We start from the raw sequence: 15,794 nt of genomic DNA, 5'->3' as shown, positions 1-15,794 counted from the left end.
TTCAACTAAGAATTCATTTTGCTTTTATCTCCTTTTGTCTTCTACTTCATCCTCTCCCATGTCATAATCACATGATTTTTCAGGAATTTTAACATCTGAAACTGGCTTGGGTGATGGACACAGGTCTTAGGTAATGAGCTCTGGCCTGGCTCAGGGCTGAGTCCCTTAAAGTGGCTTCTGTCCACTCCTTTCCCATGTTCTCTCCTGGATGGACCACCCTTCTTCTAGAGCACGTACTTAAGATTGCTTCTTTCTCAGCCAAAGGCCCATCCAGCCTCCACTGTTTCTCACAGGACTCATATGAACACACATACACATAACACTGAGTTTTCCGGTAGGTATTCCTACCCTGAGCCAACAGATAAGAGCTTCCAGGACCACACAATGCAGCATGAAGTGGCCAGGTCTTCCCCACCCAGTAATGAGTTAAATGGTCAAATATGAGAGATACTGTAAGTATAATTGCTTCATAAATTATGGTTTATTACCTCAGCAGACTTTTATTCAGTATGTTGCATGAATTGGACACCATGTAAGGCTTATCAATGGTGGCAGTCATCACCCTCAAAACTCAACTCAGAAGTCACTTTCCTCAGCAGGTCTCTCCATCCCTCCAACTACTCTTCTGCCCTCCAAGGAGTTCACTATTCATTCTCTCCTCTAAGCTATTTCTTGTCTTGCAAACACATCAATTTACTGATCATTCTGTATAGTCATGTATTTATTTTCATTAATGAATTCAGTAAATGGTTACGGAGAACATTCTATAGGGTAATGATTATCCAGTGGGAAATAGATAAAATCTTTGTCCTCGAGAGGCTTAGAGTCTAGTGGGAAAGATAAACCACAAAGGAAAGGAACATAGGGCAGATATGGGCAGATTCAACCTCCTTGTTCATGCCTTTCCCACATAAGACAAAAGGCTGAATTGTAATAATTTCTGTAGCCCCAGGAGTTGGCTGAGTGGCTAGTACACAGTAAAGGTATAGGTTTTTGAATAGCACTAAGAGAAGGTTTGTGTGAATTTATGTTGGAAATTGCTATTAATTTTTTTAGATAAGATGAATTCTTGGGAGTTGCTCAAGTCATCTAGAGATAAAATTGGCCTACAGAAAGAGTGGTCCAGGCATGGGGTTTGACTGTGGAACAGAACTGAGGATGTGAGGTTGGGATAAAGGAGAAAAAAACCAGAGAATATGAAGACAAAATGTAAATCACGTGGATGGATTCATTGGAGGAGAGCTTTCCTTTCACTTCTATTGCACTTCTCTTGTATTCTGTTATGGAATTTAATTCTCAGAAAAAAGTAACTTGACTCGGTACAGGAGAGATAAATGCAGTGTGGGTAAATGAGAAAGCAGCAGCATTTATCTTCTCTCTTCTCTAGGGTTGTCTGAAAACATTTTATGGCGTCAAGAGGAAGAGGGGAAAACTGAGAGTTACATCAAATGTAGTTCCTTTTATCTTATTCTCCTCTGCTTTTTCACCTTATTTGAGATAGACTATTACATTTTAACACCCATAAAGATGTCATAAAGAAGTAGACAACAAATAAAAAAGTCCATTTTGACTAACAATTTTAGATAACTGAAAGCTGATAAGCACAACCATGCTTGACAAGACAATTCCGGACTAAAAGCCTGTATCTCTCGCTCCTCCATTAAATGATTTTCTGCTTCTTTTTTTTTTTTTTAATAGCATCGCATTACATTTCATGAGCTCATGTAACCATTCCCTGTAATAAGCATCACAGGCGAACCTCACAATTTTGTTTTCCTCTCCTTTACATCTAGGTCATACCTGGATCCTAGAGATTCTATAATGGGAAGAAATATAGAGAACTTGTGCTGCCAGGCACCAGCTCCAGATATGTTAACTCATGCCATGCTTAAAATAACCTGGGAGGAAAGTACTTTATAGCCTCCACATTACAGGTGAAGAATCAGAGAGGTTAAGTGATGTACCCAATGTCACTCAGCTAATAAGGGGCAGAGCCCAGATGTAAACTCAGTCTGTCTGGCTCCAGAGCTCTCATCTTATCCATGCCACTTACCTGTCTCCCTGGGACAAACTTCTGATTCCTGAAGGTCAGCTCTGCTGGAACTGTTCTCCTTGCTTCTTACTTATCTTTAGAGCCCCAGCTCAGGTCATATCTCTCTCCAAAAGTCTTCCCTGACCCTTCACCCTCACCCTGAAAAGTATTATGGTGCTACAAAAAGAGAAGGAAGCAGAAAACCATTTCATGGAGGAGGGAGATGAGCTTTTAGTTCCAACATCATTCCTGCTTTCCCTTAAGACTTGGAAGTGAGATAGACCTCAACCTGCACCCCAGCTTTGTCACTTACTATGGGGTGTTGGGACCATCCCTCAACTTCCCTGGGTCTCAGTTTCCTCATCTGTGGGATTGGGTAAAACTGGAATCATCCTCCAATAAGATTTTTGCAGAATTAGGTGAGATGATGAGCACTGCTGAGCCCTGTCTGGCATTTAATAGGCTCTCAGAGTCAGCTCTTACCACCCTTGTTGCTTCTGTAACTTTTATATAGAACTTTTTTGCTTACATGACTTCTCTGTATGAGCTTCTTTAGAGCAGGGACCGGCCAAGTGTGTCTCTATTTCCATTACTAGTACAGGGCTTGGCACATGACAAGCTCTTAAAGTTGGCTCAGTGAGAACAAATGAGATCTTCTGGAGACCCCTAGTTAATATGGGGGCTTGCTCCTGTGCTGCTGTATTTAGTCGCTCCGTCATGTCCAACTCTTTGTGACCCCATGGACTTTATAGCCCGCCAGGCTCCTCTGTCCATGGGGATTCTCCAGGCAAGAATACTGGAGTGGGTTGCCATGCCCTCCTCCAGGGATCTTCCCAAGCCAGGGATCAAACCCAGGTCTCCTGCATTGCAGGCAGATTCTTTACTGTCTGAGGCACCAGGGAAGCCCAATATGGGGGCCTAGGAGACTAAATCTCATCTCATTAGACCTTGGTCTCCATGCCTGCTTCCTATGAATCTTTCTACCCACTCCCATCTTTCCAGCTACCGCATGAACCATTCTCTCCATGTTACTTGTCTAAGGATATTCTTCGAGTGCATGGAGCCATCTCATTTTCTCTGTCACTCCTTCAAACTGGAGGGTTAAGAAGAACAGTGGTGATGTCCTACATCATGATTCTCAAGCTTCTCTTAGCCACTTACAAAACAACCCTCTCCAAATGAAATCACACACAAACACATGCATGCATGAACCACACACCATGTAAGCTGAGCTATTTTGACAAACATAAGACTTGATGCTCAGTCTGTGAGCATCAGGACTCTACCCAGGCTTAGAAACTCAGCTCTGCCTTCACACACTGCTGATGGGGCAGCAAACAAATACAAATTCTATGAGGGCACCTTGACCAGGTCTATCAAAATTATTCATATATCCTCATCACATCTCCTCTGACCTAGCAATTCCCCGCTAGAAATTTATTCTACAAGTATGCTCACCCACATGCCAAGTGACAGATGTACAAGAATGTTCATGGTGGCATGGGTTATCACAGCAAAACTCCAGAAATGACCTAAATAATTCACCAGTGGAGGAGAGGATAAACAAATATTGGTAGAGCTCTACGATGGAACACTCTGCAGCTATAGAGAGATTAACGATGCTCAGTGCATATATTAAAAATAGCCAAGATACTACAGGGCAAAAACAAGGTTCAAATCAGTCACACAGCTATTTGTGTCCAAAAGAAAAGCATATACATGGAAAGAAGTACATAGATATACGTACTGACATATATGTTTGCCAGTGCATGTACAGAAGGACTACGGAAGGATGTAAACATCTGGATACACTGGTTGCCTCTGGGAAGGACTAGATGACTGGAAAGGTAGGAAGGGAACTTCACTGTACACACTTAAGAAATTTTTATCATAAGTAATACTACCTACAAAAAATGGACATTTTAGAAAAAAGAAAGTTTAAAGGGAAAACTGCAATTTCTCTTCTAGGTCTGTTCTTACTTGCAGAACAAGTAAGAACCATTTTCGTGGTGAGGGAGAGGAATAAACTGCTGAATTGGTGGAGGATCAACTATAGGATTCTGGCTCTAAACACCTATCTCCTTATCCTCCCCGTTGGAATGATTCTGTAATACACACGAAGTCCTACAATCAGCAATTCAAAAACCAGATGTCTTCCTCCAAATCTTCCCATTCTTTTGTAAAAGGAACCACTGGAAGCCCAGGTCTGCTAATATGCATGTGTGTGTGAAGGGGACTTTCTCGATGCTTCCATCTTGCCCTGTGAAGGAGGCCCTGCTGACCTGCTCACTAAGTAGTGTGTGGGCCTGAGCCTGAAACTCCCGCTGACTCGCCTCCAGGGTCTCTCCTCTCCTGCCTTCCCTGGAGAACAGCTCTCAATTTTTACTTGGGGAGGCACCAATCTCCTTTCCTCCGAAATGGAAGATTAGGGTTAGGAATATGCTGTGAAACTGAGGTTTAACTCCAGACCTCCTGTGGCTGTGGTCTCTAGAGACCCACTGAATGTTGCAGAAACTGTCCAATTATATTACAAATAAATTTAACTTTTTTTCCTCTAACTTAAAGATTCTGAAAATCAGTTTTATTTTATAATTATAGTTTCTTTGTAATAGTTACTACTTTGGGGAAAATAAAGGCAATGAAGAGGTTTTTTAAAATTTTGGCTTAATGCCTATTTTATGAAATTTCTGCGATTGGTAAAAATAAACAAGGGTCCTCCAAGGTATGAAAATCTCCATGGTTTAAAACTTCAAGTGGAAACTTTCTCAAAAAGCATTTAACTACCTATAGGTGGTGCTGTCTAATTATGTTAGATTTATAGCTACATTGACTTATAAATTAAAAATCTAAGGCATATGGTAAAGAAAGAAACAGAACCAGATAAGGAATCAGGGTATGCTTCTTGGCCCTAGAGTACAGGGGCCTGAAGCAAGTGCCCCACTGGGTTTCAGAACGCCTCTGCTCCCGCTGCCCTCCATTTTGAATGGAAGCATCTATTGTAATTATCCTGGGCCCACCGCTCCTTGGGCTTCCCAGGTGGTGCAGTAGTCAAGAATCTGCCTGCCAATGCAGGAGATACAAGAGATGCAGGTTTGATCCCTGGGTTGGGAGGATCCCCTGGAGAAGGAAATGGCCACCCACTCCAGTATTCTTGCCTGGGAAATCCCACAGACAGAGGAGCCTAGTGGGCTACAGTCCATGGGGATGCAAAGAGACAGATGTGACTGAGCATGCCCGCATCTCTCCTCATGGTCTGTTGGAAACATAACGGGCAGTTAATTTGCTTTTTACATGAACAGGCCTCTTGTCCATGAAGAACTATCCCTGAAGAGCTGCTTCCAGGGATTCTCATCCTCAACTGAACCTGATGTTGGAACAAAAGATCCTGGACTTTAAGCCTAATGTCATATTGGGTTGAGACCTCTGGGGATCCTGAAATGGGAATGAGCATATTTTCTATGTGGGGAAAAACGTAAATAAATTTTATGCCAGAAGGAAGACTCCAGTGGAATGCAAAATAAAAACCCAAAAACCAGCCACAACTCCTCCCATTCATGTATACACATCCCTTTGTGATGTGATTTTGTTGCTTCTTCCATTAAGAGGTAGAGTCTCTCTCTTCACCTCTCTGAGTGAGTTTTGTGACTAGCTTTCATCAACAGAATGTGGAAGAAGTGATTTTTGTGAGCTGAGGCCCAGGCTCTGAGTACCCACTCCTGTCCATTTGGAACAAAGCCCCAAGGCTACCAACATACAGAAGTCTGACTAGCCTCTCTGAAGATAAATGACCACATGGAAAGAGAAACCCAGCCACAAGCATGCACCTACCACCAGAAACGCGAAGGGAGACAATTTTAGACTGTCCAGCCTGGCGGAGCAGAGATTATTTCGTCCTCATGTTGACTCCAGCTGAATCCAGTGGAAGAACTGATCAGCTGAACCCAGCACAAAATGCTCAAAGAATCATAAGCAAGTATAACATGCATTGTTTTAAGTCAGTGAGTTTTACCCTTATATGGCAGTAGATGACCAACAGATCAGTCTTTCATGATGGCTGAAATTGTACTATTTCATAATACAAAAAGAAAAGTGAAGGTTAATGCCTTAAGGATAAATATTTCAGGAAACGTTATTAATTAGACTTTTAAATAGACACCTCTTTTTAACAAGCAGAAACAAAGGTGATAAAGTTAATTGTCACTTAAAGTACATCCTCAAGTTAATGAAAATCTAAGTAGGAACAAAGCAACCAATTAATTTTTTATGTGACAAGGCCTATTTTGGTAGTTTTGTGGGCTTTAGGCTACTGCAGGGCAATACCTAACTCACTTTTTTCTTGGCTGCACTATACAGCCAAGGGATTAAAACCCAGGCCCTTGGCAGTGAAAGTGTCAAGTTCTAACCACTGGACAGCCAGGGAATTCCCCTAACTTCTTAAGAATACTGTTACGAGGAAGAGGATAAAACGACTCTCAGACTAAATATATACTATTTGTCTGATTGGTAAAAATTTTCAAACCTCTTTTTAGGTGATAAGCTACTGGAATAAAAAGCAATGTGAGATGTTTTTATTCCGATGGTCATTCCTAATCATACTTCACAATCTTACCTTTGCTATTTGAATATTAACTGCAAATTAAGAAATACTTGCTCTTGAGACTTTTAGGTAAAGATGGAAAATTAAACACTTGCATTCAATTTTTTTCTCTCTTTAAACCCCATGAAAACAAGAGTAATGTTTGTTTGTGTTTAAATAAAGGTGTAACACTCAAGGGACAGGGATAGCAGAAAATAGCAGCAAAGAAGCACTGGAGTGTGAAAAGCAGACAGACAAGTGGTAACAGTCAGGAGACCAGAAAAAGCTGCATACTAACCCAGCTCTGGGGAAAACCAAGAAAAACTATGTATTCATGCTACACAATCTCAGAACTGGGACACAGTGACCTCTAGATGTAGTCTGCAAGGGATGCTAAAATAAGTACTAGTTGAAAGTTGTTTAGGGAAGTGTTAGATCCCCCGGTCCTCACTTGTACTCTAACAGAATGCTGTGCTGTGCTTAGTCACTCAGTTGTGTCTGACTCTTTGTGACCCTATGGACTGTAGCTCGCCAGGCTCCTCTGTCCATGGGGATTCACCAGGCATGACTTACGGAGTGGGTTACCATGCTCTCCTCCAGGGGATCTTCCCAACCCAGGGATCGAACCCAAGTCTTCTGCATTTCAGGTGGATTCTTTACCAGGTGAGCTACCAGGGAAGCCCTCTCTAACAGAATTTAGAGATTTTTTCTTTCATTTTTTTTTTAATAGGATAATACAATCTCTGAACTGAGACATTCAGGCATAGTTAGGAGTACGGGTACCATAGTAAAAACTGGAGGATCAAGTGAATATTTGCATTCTAGAAGCTGAGACTCAACTATCTTCAACCATTTAGGCTCTAAAATGCTAGCAGCTAGGCCTTGACTTTCTGGGCAGAAGAGTGGCAACTACTTCTCTGGGGAATCTGACCAGCCTAAGATAAAAAATCTAAAGATAGTGACACTGGAGACTTTAAACTGAAACCACTCAGCCATAAGGCCCACCTAAGTTGACAGTTCCCACCTTACACTCTGAACTTCTCTTATTTTGCATTTCCTATTCTTAAATATGAACAGTCAGCCAAAGATTACCAGGTATCTGAAGAAATCTATTAACATAAAAGAGAATAATACAAGGACAAAAACACAATGAGAAAGAAATATGTTAGAGGAAATTAGGCTCTGTAGAGTGATGAAACATTTAAAAAGTCTTTATGAATAAAGGCTATACATGACAAGCTCACAGCTAACCTGCTCAACGGTGACAAGCTCACAGTTAACCTGCTCAACGGTGAAAAACTGGAAGGTTTTTCTTCTAAGATCAGGAACAAGATAAGGAGGTCTACTCACAAAACTTTTATTCAACATAGTATTGGATGTTTACTATACTTATTATGATGATCATCTCATGATGTAAGTTAAATCATTATGCTATACACATTATATAGTGCTATATTTCAATTTCATCTTAATAACTGGAAAAAAAGAAAAGAAAAATCAAACTCCCCCCACCCCTCCATAGTATTGGAAGTCCCAGACAGAGCAATTAGGCAAGAAAAAGAAATAAAAGGCATTCAAATTGGAAAGGAAGAAGTAAAACTGTCACTATTTGTAGATGATGTATCATTTATAGAAAACCTTAAAGACACCACTAAAAAACTGTTAGACCAAATCCAGTAAAGTTGTAGAATACAAAATCAATATACAAAAATCTGTTGCATTCCTATACACTAATAACAAACTATCAGAAAGAGAAATTAAGAAAACAATCACATTTATAATTGCATCAAAAATAATAATACCTAGGAATAAATTTAACCAAGGAAGTGAAAGATTTATACACTGAAAGCTGTAAGATATTGATGAAAGAAACTGAAGACAAAAATGGAAAGATATTCCATGCTCATAGATTGGAAAAATTAATATTGTTAAAATATCCATATTACCCAAAGCATCTATAGAATTTAACCACTCTCAAAATTCCAATGGCATTTTTCTCATAAATAGAAAAAAAATCCTAAAATTTGTATGGAATCACAAAAAACCCTGCATAGCCAAAGCAAGCAATCTTGAGAAAGAAGAACAAAGCTGGAGGTATCACATGCCTTAATTTCAAAGTATACTACAAAGTTGTACTAATCAAAACAATATTGTATTGGCATAAAAGTATACACATAGATTAGTGGGACAGAATCCAGAGCCAAGAAATAAACTCACACATATATGGTCGATTAATTACAATGGGGAAAAGACAGCCTCTTCAATAAATGGCACTGGAAAAATGGAGAGCTATATGTAAAAGTATGAAACTGGACTACTCTCTAAGTCCTGAAGTCATAAAACTCCTAGAAGAAAACATAAGAAGTAAGCTCCCTGACACTGGTTTTGGCAATGATTTTTTTTTTTTTATTTGACACCAAAAGCAAAGATAACAAAAGCAAAAGTTAACAAGTGGGACTACCTCAAACTAAAAAGCTTCTGCACAGAGAAGGAAACCATCAATGAAAAAGCAACCTATGGAATGAAAAAGCATATGTGCAAGTCACATATCTGAAAAGGGATTAATATCTGAAATATATTAAAAAAAAAGACTCACACAGCTCAAGAGCAAAAAATATACTCTGATTAAGAAACTGGCAGAGGACCTCAATAGACATTTTTCTAAAGAAGACATACAGATGGCCAACGTGAAAAGATGCTCAGCATCACTAACCATCAGAGAAAATCAAATCAAAACCACGGTGAGATACCACTTCAGACCTGTCAGAATGGCTATTATCAAAAAGACAAGAAACAAGAGTATTGGCGACATTGAGGAGAAAAGGGAATCCTTCACTGCTTCCCTGGTGGCTCAGAGGGTAAAGCATCTGCCTACAATGCGGGAGACCTGGGTTTGATCCCTGGGTTGGGAAGACCCCTGGAGAAGGAAATGGCAATCCACTCTAGTACTCTTACCTGGAGAATCCCATGGATGGAGAAGCCGGGTAGACTATAGTCCATGGGGTTGCAAAGAGTTGGACACGACTGAGCGACTTCACTTTCACTTTTTTTCGGCACTGCTAGTGGGATTTTAAACTGGTGCAGCCACTACTGAAAAGAGTATGGAGGTTCCTCAAAAAAATTAAAACTAGAACTACCATATGATTTAGCAATTCCACTTTTGGATATTTAATGGAAAGAAATGAAAATACTATCTTGAAAAGATACCTGTGCCCCTCTATTCACTGCAGCATTATTTATAACAGCCAAAGATTTTGAAGCAACCTAAGTGTCCATTTATTGATGAATGATAAAAAATGTGGTGTTATGTATATGTGTATATATATATACACACACACATACATATATATACACATACACACAAACATACACATACACAATAGAATATTACTCAGACATAAAAATGAAGGAAATCTTGCCATGTGACAACATGGGTGACCCACGAGGGTATCATGATAATTGGAATAAGTCAGAGAAAGAACTATTTTATAATCTCATATATATGTGGAATCTTAAAAAAAGAAAACAAGCTCATAGATTCAGAGAACAGAAGAACATACCAGTGGCTGCTGCAGGTGAAGTTGGCAGTGGACAAAATGGTGAAAGGGATCAAAAGGTACAAACTTGCACCTATAAAATAAATGTCATGGGGGTGTAATGTACAGCGTGGTATATTTAGTTAATAATACTGTAATGCATATTTGAAAGTTACTAAGAGAGCAAATCTTGAAAGTTACAACAAGAAAAATTTTATAAGTATGTATGATGATGGATGTTAACTAGACTTATTGTGGTGATCATTCTGCAACATATACAAATAATCAATTACTATGTTGTACACCTGAAACCACTGTATGTCAATTATACCTCAATTTTTAAAGTCATTATGTTCAAAAAATAAAGTTTTTTTCTCACAATTCAGGAAGAAGAAGCTGCCTCATGGATAGAATACTTTTTATGATAGCATCTACTTTATTGGTTCAAGGTAAAATAAACCAGGGTTAGGGTCATGGTTCTGCCAAGTACTAACTATTTGAATTTGAAAAAAGTAACTTCTCTAAGCCTCAGCATCCTGATCTTTCAAATGGGTCAACAATAATACCCACTTCAGAGGGAGGTTTGAGGATTAGGAGGTGGTGCCGGCAGTGTACTCATGTGCTCATAGATGGTAGGTTTCTGATATTTGCTATTTGCCACTTTTTATAAAGATTACTGACCCTCAAAATTTGAATATGCCCTGATTAAAAAGTACCTGGTATTCTGAAATCAAGTATTAAAACGTCTTTCTTTATCTTAATATTTTCAGGTACACAAAAATGGATTGAGATTATCATCAAACACTTTTGCACTTGCTAATGGAAGTTTGCAGACACAAGTGAAGTTCCCCCCTGGATGCTCCTCCTCAATTGCATTCCTCTCCCCGGAGGTAACCCCTACCCGGAATTTTTTATAACCCCTAATATACATGTATCAGGGCTTCCCTGGTGGCTCAGAGGGTAAAGCGTCTGCCTGCAATGCGGGAGACTCAGGTTTGATCTCTCGGTTGGGAAGACCCCCTGGAGAAGGAAATGGCAACCCACTCCAGTACTCTTGCCAGAGTACTCTGTCTCCCATGGACAGAGGAGCCTGGTAGGCTACAGTCCATGGGGTAGCAAAGAGTCGGACATGACTGAGCGACTTCACTTTCACTTTCAATATACATGTATATACCCCTAAAAATACAGCATTATGCGGTATGTTTGAACACTTTACAGAAATGGTAGCATGCTCTACTCATTCTTCTGCAACTTGCTTTCCCTGTGCAACCGTGGGGAGTTCACTCATGTTGATCAAAGGAGCTCTGAGTACATGCTCAGTCACTTCATTAGTGTCCAACTCTAGGCAACTCCGTGGACTGTAATCTGCCAGGCTCCTCCGTCCATGAGATTTTCCCAGCAGGAATACTGGAGTAGGTTGCCATTTTCTTCTCCAAGAGATCCTCCCAACCCAGGGATTCAACCTACGTCTCTTACACTCACAGGCAGATTCTTTACCACTGAGCCACCAGGGAAGCCCAAAAGGCGCTGTAGTCCAAGAGTATTTCCTGCTGCCTTGACGTCTACCGTATGAGGACAATACAGTTTGTTGGTTCACTTTACTGCTGGTGGATATTTAGGCTACTTCCAATGTTTTATTACTATAAACAATACTGCAAGTGCACACGTGCAAGTGTTTCTCAAGGAAAAGTAGCGTTTCTGATATGTTCATTGCTCTTAAGAAAGAAGCAACAGTCAAACTTGGGAGTTCAGTTTATCCATGCATCACAAAGTCCTGATGTGACACGATCCATGGTGATGTGTGTCACAATTAATTTGACACTAGTAATGGTTAAAGTGCCTAAATTTGGGAATGTTTTTAAAAAATAATTAGAATGGATCTGAGGTACCTTTAATAATAACATTAACTTGCTCTCATCTATTTCAATGTACTGTCTAGAGGAACAGTAAAGCACAAAGGAATGTGCTGCATAAGTAACCACTCTTCCCTATCAATGGTAGAGAAAGGTGGAAGAAGCATTGGTTGAATTAATAAATATTTTCAAAATGTCAGCTACCTAACACGAGGATATGCATTTACTCGGCCAGAGACTGAACACCTATTGGTAAGACACAGTGGGCAAAAGAGTATCTCTGATCTTGGCTAGGTGTACACAGAACCAAGCAAACTAGGGAGATGGGTGGTAATCTAAATAATTCTGGAGGAAGTGGAAGAAGAGAAGGTGACAAGAGAAGCAAAGGGTGGAGAAAAGGAGGAGGAATGTTGTAGGAAAGAAACGAAAAGAGGAAGAGAGAAAAAATGATATTCTGGAATTATCAATTCAGGCCAATTCTAAATTATCTCCATATTTAGGACCGGACAGTGAAAAAGTTCACATATATCAAAATTAACTACTTATCAGGGGTATATATTATTAACGATAATAGAAAATGTATTGAACATTTATCATATATACTTATATACTGTGTTGCTACTTTTTACAATATTATACAGGTATTATTATTATTTCCAATTTATGAGTAAGGAAATCAAAGCTCAGAATCATGCAGCTTGTTTGCTGCAGAGCTGGGATTCGGGGTCCAGGTCCCACAAACTCCAGCATGTGCTCCTAACCAGAGCGTCTGTGAGCTCAACCGTCAACCCTTAAGGACAAAAATGAAGATTCATTCATCTTTGTTCAGATCTACATGGTGCCTGTCACAGAAATGGCAACTTGATGCTGACTGAATTGAAATGGATATTCAGAATGAAAATATGAAAGTATTGTGATATTTATTTAAATTTATTAGAGATCACTTTTATCTGTTATCCAAATCAGCCAGAATGAAGAGGAAATCATTTTTTAAAAAAAATCTGCAAACACAAGTTTGGAAACATAAGTGATTTCCTAATTAATCCTCAGACCAGAAAAATCCAATTTAGGATAACTCTGGCCTTAGTTTTCTACTAATTAGGGTGCTACTGTCATTCAGTCACTAGGAAGGTTTTGCCCAGATTAACTAAGTGACTGTCAGTGTGTAAATTAAATCATTCCATGACTCATCCATGGCTACTGTGGTTTGTCTGGTCTTGGTCATGGGTCTTGTTTTTTATTTTCCCTTATTGAAGCTGATTAGGTCTGAGTGCTGACCAAAGGGACAGACAGGCCTGTCTATTTCCATGCTGTTTATTTTTGTTGTTGTAATCAGCAAAGACCTAGAAACTCTGACAAGCACCTACAAAATTTGTAAATTGGTAAAAAGTGTATCTTCCTTAATCCCTGCCTTTTTTTTTCCTTCTTCTTTGATCATTTTTCCCCCTCTACCACTTTAGAGGCATCCTCTATCTATTCCTACTACACTGAAAGTACCCCCTCCATTATTCTTCCTTTCTCCCCTTGTATTTAACTCTGTGTGCTAAATTGCTTCAGTTGTGTCTGACTCCACGCTACCCTATGGACCATAGCCCGCCAGGCTCCTCTGTCCATGAGATTCTCCAGGCAATAATACTGGAGTGGGTTGCCATTTCCTTCTCCAGGGGATCTTCCTGACCCAGGGATAAAACCCGTGTCTCTTACGGCTCCTGCACTGGCAGGTGGGTTCTTTACCACTAATGCCACCTGAGAAGCCCCATTTAACTCTTTAGAAAGGATCTAATAAACTTATTCATAGTGGGGTATAAAGGAAAAATAACAGCATTTTCACTTTTCCCAGGGACATTTTTTTTTTTTTAATGTAGATGACTTTAGCCAAAGGATTAATATTCATACTGTAAAATTCTAGGTATCAGGGAGTGTACTGTTTATTAAGTCACTTCTTAGCTTCCCTCTCCTGTATTCTCCTCTGGGTGCTGCCGCAGGGACTCTGCCAATGACGATTCTATTTTGCATCTGGCTCTCTGATGTGGTCTGCCAGTAGGGGACACTGGAAGGGAAAAACATGGAGATCCAGGGACTTGGTCTTTCCTACTTGCTTGCTGTCCTTGTCGATGTCACCCCAGCCGTGATTCTTCAATCTCATAGTGGCAACTGGTTCCAGTTTTCATCTTTAAAAACACACCTCAAAGTATACTCACTGCATTGCCCCATGCCCCAGAGGTACCAGCAGGGCAGTACCTCCACAGAGGTCTAGGGCTCAGGCCCAGGGTGCCTCCTCTGAGCTTCTGACGGTTCTGATAATCCCACCCTCTTCCTTCTGTTCCTCTAGCCCTGGGGCAGTAGTTGCTTCACTTCCTGAAGCTATTATCTGTGTGGCTTCCATGCTCCCTTTGTGACATGTTAGTCCTCTAATACCTAGCTGCTGCTGCTGCTGCTAAGTTGCTTCAGTCGTGTCCGACTCTGTGTGACCCCATAGATGGCAGCCCACCAGGCTCCCCTGTCCCTGGGATTCTCCAGGCAAGAGTACTGGAGTGGGGTGCCATTGCCTTCTCCTAATACCTAGCTAATCAATTCTTTATGTTAACCTGTTATTAAAATAATTGCTGAGTTGCAGTTTTCCTAAATGCAGACTGAGAGGTAAAGTAAGAAATAGGTTTGTGCAATATTTTAGATTCCACATAGAAGTGATATCACACGGTGTTTGGGAAAAAGGCTTTCTCTTAGAAATCATACCACAAAAGCAGCAATTTATCCATCCTGCTTGTGCATCTGAAAGAAAATCACCATGGTATAAAGATGCTCTACTATGCATAAAATAGATAAGCAACAGGATATACTGCATACCACGGGGAATTATAACCATCATCTTGTAATAACTTTTAATGGTGTGTAATCTGCAAAATACTGAATCACTATGCTGTACACCTGAAATATAATACTGTAAATCAATTATACTTTAATTTAAAAAAAAAAGATGGTCTATGAATTTGAATTTTGAAAAATTCCAGTCCCATGTCTGATTTCTGTCCTACAGACTCTCTTCTGCCCGAGTATTTGCTAACTTTCACAGAAATTTCCTTTTCTAAAAACCTAGAAGTTTTTGTTACTAGAACACAAAGCAAAACGGTATGACATAACCTAAGTCCTGAAAGAGCCCATAGACTACTGTATTATATAAATGTGATAGGACAAAAAATATTAACCTGGAGTATTCCTGAGTGGATTGATTATTCCTAATTGGCTGCTTTTCTTTGTGAGGATTACATATCCCTACCCATTATCATGGACCTGCAGCCCCCCTCCCTGGGGAGAAGTCCCATTCTCCTGCCCATTTTCATGCATGGCTGTGACACTTGTTTGGCCAATGGAATATGAGCAGGAGTGACAGATGCTACATCTGAGCAGAAGTTGTAAGAGCCATTGTGTGGCTCAGTTATTACTTTTTCCCTCCGCCGTGAGAATGCATGCCTTACATACTAAGTGAACAAAATCAGAAAGACAAAGAAACACCAGGTGATATCACTTCTATGTGGAATCTAAAATATTACACAAATGAACCTATCCAGGAAACAGAAACAAACTCACATAGAAAACAAATGAGTTGTGGTTGCCAAGGTGGAGCGAGGAGGGGAGAGGGCTGGGCTGGGAGTTTGGGCTAGTATATCAAAACTACTAAATACAGAATGGATACACAGCAACGTCCTATTGTATACCACAAGGAACTATAGTCAATAACGTGAGATAAACCATAATGGAAAAAAATATAAAAAAGAGTGTGTTTATAAAAGAGAATG

The 15,794-nt window shown here is 40.0% G+C and overlaps 1 protein-coding gene across 20 annotated transcripts in view; it reads right to left on the bottom strand.

The window, feature by feature from the left end:
• The window catches only part of ANO4 (anoctamin 4), a 419,392-nt gene that overhangs the window by 95,805 nt on the left and 307,793 nt on the right, over positions 1-15,794 (bottom strand). The window lies entirely within an intron of this gene.

Source organism: Giraffa tippelskirchi, chromosome 4 (assembly GCF_054371585.1).
Source record: "Giraffa tippelskirchi isolate mGirTip1 chromosome 4, T2T-mGirTip1v1.2.pri, whole genome shotgun sequence".
Classification (NCBI taxonomy): Eukaryota; Metazoa; Chordata; class Mammalia; order Artiodactyla; family Giraffidae; genus Giraffa; species Giraffa tippelskirchi.
This window is presented reverse-complemented; position numbering and strand designations above follow the sequence as displayed.